Below are 11,332 nucleotides of genomic sequence, written 5' to 3'. Positions count from 1 at the left end.
TTCAGAGTTCAATAAAGGAGACTACCTTTCTAAAACACAGTCTTTACTGAATGGTGACTTGGTAAGGGTTATGTATGAGGGATAGCATCTTATGCATGTTTCCTTCACAGTATAAGGCATTTTCACACACACACAGTATCCTTCCTCTGTAGCCTACTTCAGGGCCTGTAAAGCACACTGTTTCCCCCTACTTCGTCACAACCTAGATTGTCGCCACAGTCCTGTTCAGCAAGTCTCTCTACCTGCTTAGAGTCCTATATCTTTCAATATTGGCTCCCTTGATCTACTGCTCGGGACCAACCACTAGTCCCACAAATTCTTTCCTGTTTAGGTCCATTACCTTGGTGTTTAGCAAGCTTAGGGTTTCTCATGACATGTTGTCCTATCCAAGGACCTCTTTAAGGTGGAAGGCCACTCTGTCTCATCTTCGGTCAGTTCCAGACCACGCTACTCACTTGTCACTTGGTCTCCTTTCTGTAGTAGTTCACCCACAACAGCAGCACTGCTAAGAGACACTTCCTACTTCAACTTGAACTTGTCCCTATCTAACTATCTACAGGAAATGGTCTATTTCACTAACACTAAGCCCTTCCCACTAAGGGTTAGTCCCGAACATTAACACGATCTTACCCTAATGTCATTATCTAACTACAGTCACTATCTTATACTACCTATAAAGACACAAGACATAATAAACATTACAATGCAATTGGTGTCTCAGGGGTAGGAACGCGACAGTCCAGTCCAAACTCCTTATACATGTTTTAGGATATGGTCCTCAAAGATCCACATCTTCCATTTTGACCTATCAATTTGGATAACAGACTGGAAAGGTTGGTCATGCAATTACCATAAAGGTCTAAAGTAAGTCTGCTTAACAGGCTTTATCTGACAGAGACAAAAAGTTAATCCATGAACTTGAAGTTCATTGGCCCCAATACAAAATCTCCAACAGATCTTCTACCTATCATGCGCCTTTAATAATATTGAATTCATATGAGCCAAATGGCCCTTGTGCATCCACCTAGTTTGGCCAGAATATAACTGCAACCTCTGCACCTACTATAGTTACTCGCCAATCCATGAACCCTGCTCAACGTGTGCAGGACAACCTAGGGACATTTGTGCTCCCTATCACTGAAGCTACTGTAAAGCTGGCCACAAACACGTTCGTCACTCCTTTGGGGGTGTCTTTGGGAGCAAAAGGAAATGTTGAAATCCAATAGTCCAACTCTTCTTTCCTCTCAAAGAGAGGGGTCACAAGAGTATTTCTTAACACCCCATACACATTAAATGGTTGGCCATAATTTGCTGATTTAACCAACATTCATGTAATGTGTATGTCATTTTACCAATCATGCTAATGGAGATCGCAAATCCCACATTAGAAAAAAAGTGTCGGCCATGCTGTTCGATTTAAAGTCTAAGAGACTGACGAAAATAGACTTGTGATCTTGATAAACCATTTTAAGGCTGTACAAATTGAGCAACACAAATACAAGACTCTGCAACAAGAACATTATGTCTACTGGAGACCACAACAATGGCATCTGCATGCTAACATTTCACTTCTCTTCAGATACACTTAGAACAGGGTGGACAATCAGTAGCTCTAAACATCGAAAGTACAATTGTCTGTGCAAGAAACTGCCAGCATGTTAATACAAAATCAGCAATAATTGCCATCTGCAAATGTTGTTAATTTTCAACCTCCATTTCTGCTGATTTTACTGATTCGGACAAGTCAAGGCACAGCAAGTAAGTCCTATCAAGTTTACTTTTATTGTTGACCATCTCGTCATGCTGCTCACAGATGTGCCCTATTATTCCATATCCCAAAGGGCAATAGAAAACACTGGTAAAGTTGCAACAAGCAGAACCAGCATAGTGGACAAAGGGGGGTGAAATCATCCAGTATGCCTCTTGTGCTTCTAATCATTGACATCTCGACATATCAATAAGGTGCTCTGGTTCTCTCTGACAAAGGAAAGCTGCAAGCAAAGGCCAAGGGTCATCCATGCCCTCCATTGTCCACTACTGAGGCTGCACACTCCTTCCTTTAAGATCTGCTCTGTCCTTGCTTTAAAAGGAGGAAAATGGAAAGAAAGAAATTTCAACAGCAGGGTCAGGACCGTAGCTTTTGTAACACCCATAGATGGTTAACTAGAAAGCAAGAGAAAAGTATATCTGTAGAGTGAATAAGGCTGTCCTTCTGTCAAATTATTGCAGGACTAATGGCTGTCCTGACCCCAGGAAGAAGGGAACATCTTCCCCTTAGTATACATACATGCTTCATCCTATTGTAGCTACTGCCAAGATGAACCAACTGAGCCCATTAGTAGTCACCTAGGAGCCAAATGTCAAACCTATAAATAAAGTAGAGATCAGCGTTAGTGCCATGATTGATTGGATTCCTTCACTTTTATGCATTTTTTTTTTTTGCTTGAGAATATTGAGACATACTCGGAAAATGTGATGTAACTTTTACATGGACCGATCATATCGTAGACAAATTTTATTGTTGACTATTGATCATCATCAGCACTTATATATCTTCACTCCAGGCAGATGATCCTGAGAATAAAATGATCTGGCATGTTGAAAAGCAAGTTCCGATCCTTCTCCCCCCAATATCTACTAATGACGAAGATTCAGAAAGTCCACATACAAATTAGATGGATGTGGAAATCAGAAAGTCCGGACAAGATTTGCATCATGTACATGTCATGTCCCTAGAATCCCCTACAAACCTGTATTTATATTAGCAGAATATTATATTGATAGGGAGGATTTCCACCACCAAGTCATATTCATATTAGGCTATGGGTACATAAGCTGGAGCCACCCCTGATTCTTAATCCAAAGGAGTTCCATGGTTCAAGGTTAGTGAACCAAGCCCCAAGATTTCTGTCTTTCCAAATTTCTAGTAGCATATTCATATTAATTTAAAAGTTAACATTTTGTTTGGATTGGACAAAATGATACTCTAAAAGGGGTATTCTGATTTTGACAAGCTATTGTCTATTGGCGAGATAGGTGAAAGCTGCTAGATCAGTGATGGTCCAACTGCATTGCAAGTGGTGGATGGCACTAGATGACTACTTAGCTATAGTCCCCTAGACATTGTCTTTTCTCCTAAAGGTACCGTCACACTAGGCGATATCGCCAGCAATCCGTGACGTTGCAGCGACCTGGATGGCGATATCGCTGAATTTGACACGCAGCAGCGATCTGGATCCCGCTGTGAAATTGCTGGTCGCTGCTAGAAGGTCTGCACATTATTTGGTCGCTAGGTCGCCGTGTATCGCCGTGTTTGACAGCAAAAGCGACGATACCAGCGATATTTTACACTGGTAACCAGGGTAAACATCGGGTTACTAAGCGCAGGGCCGCGCTTAGTAACCCGATGTTTACCCTGGTTACCAGCGTAAAAGTTAAAAAAACAAACAGTACATACTCACCTGCGCGTCCCCCAGCCTCTGCTTCCTGACACTAAAGCGCCGGCCCTAAACTGAAAGTGAAAGCAACAGCGGTGACGTCACCGCTCTGCTGTTAGGGCCGGAGCTCAGTCAGCGTCAGGATGCAGAGGCTGGGGGACGCGCAGGTGAGCATGTACTGTTTGTTTTTTTAACTTTTACGCTGGTAACCAGGGTAAACATCGGGTTACTAAGCGCGGCCCTGCGCTTAGCAACCCGATGTTTACCCTGGTTACCCGGGGACCTCGGCATCGCTGGTCGCTGGAGAGCGGTCTGTGTGACAGCTCTCCAGCGACCAAACAGCGACGCTGCAGCGATCGGCATTGCTGTCGCTATCGCTGCAGCGTCGCTTAGTGTGACGGTACCTTAAGTCATGAGGCAAGGCTAGAGGGTCAATATTGACTTTTAGGATTTCTACTTCCAATAGGTGGCGCTAGAGTTCTAGTCCTCATCCTCTCTGAAAAGACAGTTCCCATAGACATGAAATGGGGCATCAGCTTATGCATGCACAACCACTCCAATCGAATAGGGAACACAGAACTACTCAAGTGAAGGTTGGGGATCCCAGTATTCTGGCCACCACTCACAACCCTAAACAGCTTTTCAACACTTTCAATTCTCTACTCCGTCCCCACGCACCTCTCCCTCCCCTCTCATTTCTGCTGAAGACTTTGCCTCTTTCTTTAAACAGAAGATCGATACGATCAAAAAAAGCTTTGGCCCACAGCGCCCAATGCCCCTCTTAGCTGCTCAACCCTGCTCCTCCAAAACCAGCTTCTCCACCATGGCAGAAGATCAGCTCTCCACCCTCTTGTCAAGATCACACCTCACCACCTGCACACTCAACCCGCTCCCGTCCCACCTCATCCCTAACCTTGCCACGGTCTTCATCCCAACCCTAACACACCTCTTCAACCTCTCACTCACAACAGGTGTCTTACCCTTATACTTCAAGCATGCCAAGATCACACCCATCCTCAAAATGCCCTCCCTCGACCCATCCTCTGTGTCTAGCTATCGCCCAATATCTCTTCTCCCTTATACCTCCAAATTACTGGAACAACATGTCCATCTTGAACTTTCCTCCCACCTCTTCTCCTGCTCCCTCTTTGACCGGTTACAATCTGGCTTCCGACCCCATCACTCAACTGAAACTGCCCTAACTAAAGTCACCAACGACCTACTAACTGCCAACAGCAAGTGACACTCTTCTGTCCTCCTTCTCCTGGACCTGTCTTCTACCTTTGACACTGTGGACCATCCCTTCTGCTACAGATCCTCTCATCTCTTGGCATCACAAACTTGGCCCTATCCTGGATCTCTTCATATCTGACAGACTGAACATTCAGTGTCCCCTCCCCCACACCACCTTCTCACTTTGCCCTTTGTCGGTGTTCTTCAAGGCTCTGTTCTAGGACCCCTACTCTTCTCCATCTACACCTTCGCCTGGGACAGCTCCTAGCATCCCATGGTATGCAGTACCATCTCTACGCCGATGACACACAGATCTACCTATCTGGACCTGACCTCACCTCTTTACTTACCAAAATCCCACACTGTCTGTCTGCAATTTTAGCCTTCTTTTCTGTTCGCTTTCTAAAACTGAACATGGATAAAACAGAATACATCATCTTTCCCCCATCTCACTCTATCCCTCCACCAGACCTATCCATCAATGTCAATGGCTGCTCACTTTCCCCAGTCCCACACACCCGGTGCCTAGGGGTGATCCTCGACTCTGCCCTCTCTTTCAACCCATATATCCAACCACTTGCCTCCTCCTGCCATCTCAAACTCAAAAATATTTCACGGATACGCGCATTCCTTGACCGTGACACCACAAAAACAATAGTGCATGCCCTTATCATCTCCCGCCTTGACTACTGCAACCTCCTACTCTCTGGCCTCCCCACTAGCTCTCTGGCACCACTCCAATCCATCCTACACTCTGCTGCCCAACTAATCTACCTGTCTCCCCGCTATTCCCCAGCCTCTTCCCTATGCCAAGCCCTTCACTGGCTTCCTATCGCCCAGAGACTCCAGTTCAAAACCCTTACAATGATATACAAAGCCATCCACAACCTGTCTCCTCCATACATCTGTGACATGGTCTCCCGGTACTTACCTACACGCAGCCTCCGATCTTCTCAAGATCTCCTTCTCTACTCCCCTCTCATCTCTTCTTCCCACAACCGCATCCAAGACTTCTCCCGTGTTTCCCCCATACTCTGGAACTCTCTACCCCAACACATCAGACTCTCGCCTACCATAGAAACCTTCAAAAAGAACCTGAAGACTCACCTCTTCCGACAAGCCTGCAGCCTGCAGTGATCCTCAACCTACTGAACCACCGCACAACCAGCTCTACCCTCTCCTAGTGTATCCTCACCCATATGCTACAGACTGTAAGCCCTCATGGGCAGGGTCCTCTCTCCTTATGTACCTGTGTGCCTTGTTTTTTGCTCATGTTTAATGTATTTGTCTATATTTGCCCCCTTTTCACATGTAAAGTGCCATGGAATAAATGGCGCTATAAAAATGTATAATAATAATAACAATAATAACATGGAAACAGCAATCGTTGTCCTGAAGAGTCTTTGCCGGCAATTTTGCTGTCGTTCTTGCAGCGGTATCTTTTACTTAGTACTGTCAAGTTTAACGAGTGGGTGGCTTCCTGGTGAAAGACGCCCAAAGAATGAGCATGTCACTTCTCTTAAAAGTTTCCGAAAAGACTTGACATGAGATGGAACATGTGCACAGCAATGTTATTTTGACATTGTTCAGTCTATGGGGAGCTTTTGCAGACGCCTTTTGCTTATATCCTAATTTAGAAATTCCCGGAAGAGCGTTGGTAAATGCTACCATTGTAGCTGGTCAAGAAAATTAGGATTATGTCACCATAAGTGTAAATCTAATCACTATGTTCTGGTCACATCTGATTGAATCTGATCTTCTTGTTACTACATACTTTTTTGGGGGTCGTAATTTAATTGTGTTTTTTTTCTATATCCGAATAATAAATTTGTTTCTTAAAATACAGTATATTGCTAAAATAAAATAAAATTATTTAGAGAAAATTCAGAGTCTTTTACTGCCACTATCCAACATTGAGAATACAGTAGATAAACTATGGTATATGCTATGTATAAACTTTGTTGGATGTAGACAGCAGTAGACATACCTGTCGGGGATTATTGCATTTAGCCTGTGGTTGTGCCATGGTTTTTGGGATTACCATTAAAATAAAGCAGGGAGAGTGCTGGCAGGAGCCAGGAAGGTATTTTCTATTAAAGAGCTACACAGGATTATCCGGATGTGTTCCTGATGTTTTTAACCCCTTATTTCTAAAAGAAAATTTCTCAAGATGTTGACATCTTTTGTGGTACGTGCTCTCCTGAGACTCCTTTCCTCAATAATGAATTGTCTCATTGTCGTGGTCTGCTAAACTGAAGAGTACCGTACTTTAAATTACCGTAATTATACTTAATGGAAAAATCAAGATTTTTTTTACGCTCTATGTCACCTTGTGGTAGCTGTCTTCATACATACTTTTTACTGAACCTGGTTTAAGATCTTTTTCTTTAATTACTTTGTCATGGTAGAGACTGCATCGAAGGTTAATATGATTCTTGTCCGAACTGCTTGCACTCAGTTATATTAACTGTGGGTCTTCAAAGCTCCACAGGAACATAAACAGTTGGCAAATTTGCCATTAGTTGGATTTCACTCACTTGGCTATCGCCAAACTCCAAATGTCAAGCATGATTTTGGAAAGTACCAGTACTTGTTTTCCTCCTGTAAACAGGGATTTTGTATGGTAGCTGACTCTGTGTTATGGAGCCATGGACACTTTGCTCAAGCTTATTTGTTGCCTTAGTATGATAATAATGTATTATCTGTAAGCCATGTTTTTAGTTAAAGGTGTTGTTCAGGACTTTAACATTGATTTCCTATTCTTAGCATAGGTCATCAATGTCTGATCGGTGGGGGTGTAACCCCCAGCACCCCCGCTGATCAGCTGTTCCTGCTGTCGGCCGCAGCCGAAGCTGCTCAGTTGCGGAGCTGCACAGCCTCACTGATAGTATAGTGGCCGTGGCCAAGTACTACACATCCACCATCTATTCAAATCAATAAAAGCTGGATGTGCATAACCCGACCGTCGCCACTGTTCTGTCAATGGAGCTGTGCAGCTCCATAACTGAGCAGTTCCGTCTGCCACCGACACCAAGAACAGCAGGGTGTCGTACCCCCCACTGATCAGACATTGATGACCTACCCTAAAGATAGGCCATAAATTTTAAAGTCCCAGTCAACCACTTTAAGAATCCCTCCAAAATAGTATGGAGCGCCCCCACACCGCCGCAGGGCCAAGGGGTACCCGGAGCCGGGCCTCTAGGTCTCAGTCCTGGGGTTGTCACGGTGGCTAGACCCGGTCCGTGGCCCTGTCTGTCAGTGGGGGACGTCCGGTGAAATAAGTCGTGTTGTAACGGTGCAGTTGTGGGGTGCAGGTCGCGGTAAATAACGAGGACACCAGGTTGCAGTCTCTTTACCTCTTTACTGGAGATCTCTGAGTCCTCAGTCCAGAATACGGTTCACCAGGCTGCGCAAGTCCGGCCGGTCCAATGGCACCTCCAGAGTTCACTTCACAGGTGGAAATCGGTGCCTTCCTTCTTAGCGCTATGTGTTGTAGTCCTTCCCTGCTGTGCTTACGGAAAGTACCCCACAACCGTTGTGTCTGTTTCTTAAGTTCCCTCACAACTCGATTAAATGATGTTCTTCTAATCTTCCGTCCCTTCCTGATGTTACAGTTGGAACGGCACCCGTTTGTCGGATAGGCCTGGAGTTCTTCCGGGACCCTAGAGACGCCCCTCTCCCGCAATTGCCTCCCAAGACTTCATAGGTGATGTGTGTTAGACAGCCCGCCTTAAACTGACTGTCCTGCCGCTGTTTAGAGTATTGCTTGAAGCTGAATGTTATAATACTCCCTCGGCGTTCCGGCCACCGGTAATGCGCCTCAGTAGGGTGTTGCTCCGGTCTTACAGCACGACCCCTACTGGAATTCTCCTATTGCTTGATCTCGTTTCTCACTCAGCACAATCTATCTCGCTTCTAGTCCTTTCTTGAATCCCACCGCTTCCCGGAGCTGGCGCGGACCCGTTACGTTCTTTCCAATGCCAAGCCTCTGTCAGGATCCCACCCCTGACAGAGACCCTACTGTCTCTTCCTCCACAACACCCTCTGCCACTGAGTGTTGCTTCGTCCAATCCAGTCAGCTTTCTGATCTAACTTCCTGCCTGACCCCCAGTTTACCCACTATGGTGGGGAGTGGCCTAATGAATAGAACCCTTAGCTCCCCCCGGAGGCCCGGCTGTGAAATGTATTGGTGTCTGTGATACCTGATCAGATGAACTCCTTCAGTGCCATCGGACGCACCATGGCTCCCCATAGTGGCGGAGCCACAGTACTGCAACGACCAGGACTCTGGGGCGCTGCACTCCCCCCTGGTTAAACACAGTACTCCGGGACTGGGAAGAAAACAACAATACAAGTTAGCAAAAAGACATACAATTTTTGTTGAGTGTAATAACAATAAGCATATTTAAACAGGCTTCCCTTTATGGGAGGTGAGGACACTTGAACGTTACAAACATGGTTAACATTATAAATTACAGGCTATAAATAACTCCTGTTACCCAACCGGGTATTCTACTAAGTGCAAACATTATTGAACAATAATTTAACTTTGCCTTTAAGGATATACACTCTTAGTCCATTAAAGACCTTCCTATAGTCACATTATAAGGTACTTCAACTTTTTTCATTCTCCTTCTTTAAATCTGCAGGACCGCCTGTCCTATCGGCACCAGACCTACTGCCTCTCCTTTCAGTTACAGGACCGCCCCGTTCAGCCAGGGCCTACTGCCTTTTCAACTACTATACACAGTATAGAACATAACTTTTCTTTCAGTTCGAGAACACTGAGCCGGCTCTACTTGGCTCCTATAAGGACTCACCCACTAACCCTTACAGGTTCACTTTCTGTCCTTAGTAACACATTACTAACTTTCGATGGGGAACGCAGGGTTTACCTTCTATCCCCCCCCCCCTTTTCTTATCAACATTATCAACTATCTTCTTTTCACAACATTAACCTTTCTCATTTCTTCCTTCTACTTTTTCTTTCAGAGAACATTATCAATATTTCTTCACATTTAACCAGTTAAAACACATACAACTTTTCTCATTCCAACATTACCATGGCATTACTGTTCTTAAAACAGTATCTCTCGTAAGTACGCTGTTGGACATCCCCTTTAAAAGAGGATCAAGTCTTTCTGAGGTAGCTCGTCTTCTCAGCCTACCAGTCTTTGTTCAGCAAAGGTTCCAGAACGGTATCTTCGCAAAGAGTCTTTAAATAAAACCAGTAGGAAGCGCCTTTAATAAGGTGCAAACTATTTACAAGAAAGTTTGGATCATGCACTGTTCATGATTTCTCAGTTTGTAAAACTCGTGCAAAACTGTAGAAAAACAAACAATAAGGATCCCGGGTCAACTAAGGGATCCATAAATTGTTAACCCTGGACGGGTTTAGCAGCAAACAGTTCACAAACAGTTAACGGGAAAACTATTTACATTTTCATAAAAGAGCAGTGATACTTTACTGTTGTGAAGCGGGAGGTGGTCTCCTGTCCGGTCTCACCAGGCCAACAGATCGCACTGGTGAGCCAGGACGCCGTTCCGGTCCCAACAGTGATAAAATCCCTCGCCGGGAGATCCTTCTTGTCGGCAGGTGTACACGTCCCTCCGGGGCACGGTGAGGTTGGGCTTCTTGCGGTTCCGCGGGGCCGGGCTCCGCTGTCTTCCCCTTGGGGTCACCTCTTTCCGGTGCTTCAGCAGCAGCCTGGAAGGCAGTGCACCGCTGCACGCCTCGTGCCATCCAGCCAGCTTCCCCCGTAGCCCTCCTCCATCGGGTATACGTCACCGCATCGCCTGGTTCTAGGTCGCGATCGAACCTCCCGCGGCAAGGTTCTACCTCCTCCCGGTCCACGCGGACTTGCACCGGTTCCCCGATCTCTTGGATCACTCCTCTTCCACACTGAGGGTTAAAGGCCACTACTACACCCCAGTGTGAGGGCGGGATTTCCGGAGCGCTAATCGAACCAATCTGTTCCGCAGGCTGGGGTCGGCTCCTCCATGCGGCCATCAACCGCCGCAGATGTTCAGCATCGGGTAGAATCTTTAAGTCCGGCGTCTGTGACGTACCTCCAGCCACGGTCGGGTGGGTAGCGACAGGGGACACTGGGGCCAGATGGATCTCCGTGGGCTGGCCTAGCCGTGAAAGTACGCGGGCATCGGCCCTCAGCCGGCGGGCTAGCTGTCGAGCCTCGGCTGCAGCCGCACATTCCGCAGACAGCGGCAAAGGGGCCCGACCCATCGGTGGCCCTGCGAGGGTCAGACCCTGCAGCGTTGGCGTTTCTGAGGCTGTCCCGGGTTGTGCAGCCTCAGGCCGGGCCGGGTCAGCTCCGCGTGGTACTTCTGGTGTCGCCATCTTTATTTGTCCTCCAATGTCCTCTTTTCGCGGTCTCTTTCGTGGGCGTCCCCGTCCCCATGATCTCCACCCTCCAACCAAGATCAGGAGGCGGACCTCGGCTGTTGACGGGCACGTCCTCAGGACACAGAAATACTTAGACTGGGCGGCCATTGCTGTTCGCGCTCTCCAGCTTGCCTACGCCCCCTTCACGCCCCTCTTCTCTTCCTGCGCTCTCCTCAGCGCTACAATGGCGGCGGATTTTGGCGGCAAATGGCACAACACACAGTCCTCTTAATAAAGTACAGTCCAAGCACAACAAATCACA

The 11,332-nt window shown here is 46.5% G+C and overlaps 1 long non-coding RNA gene across 1 annotated transcript in view; it reads left to right on the top strand.

Moving 5' to 3' along the window:
* Positions 1-3,557: 3,557 nt before the first annotated feature.
* Positions 3,558-11,332, top strand: part of LOC143768824 (uncharacterized) — a 139,903-nt gene continuing 132,128 nt past the window's right edge. The window contains exon 1 of the long non-coding RNA XR_013214052.1: positions 3,558-3,604. This is a non-coding gene — a long non-coding RNA (uncharacterized LOC143768824). The remainder of the gene's footprint in view (positions 3,605-11,332) is intronic.

The sequence above is a fragment of the Ranitomeya variabilis genome, chromosome 4, assembly GCF_051348905.1.
Source record: "Ranitomeya variabilis isolate aRanVar5 chromosome 4, aRanVar5.hap1, whole genome shotgun sequence".
NCBI classification, from domain to species: domain Eukaryota; kingdom Metazoa; phylum Chordata; class Amphibia; order Anura; family Dendrobatidae; genus Ranitomeya; species Ranitomeya variabilis.
The sequence above is the reverse complement of the archived record's forward strand: the minus strand, read 5'-3'. Positions and strand labels throughout refer to the sequence as shown.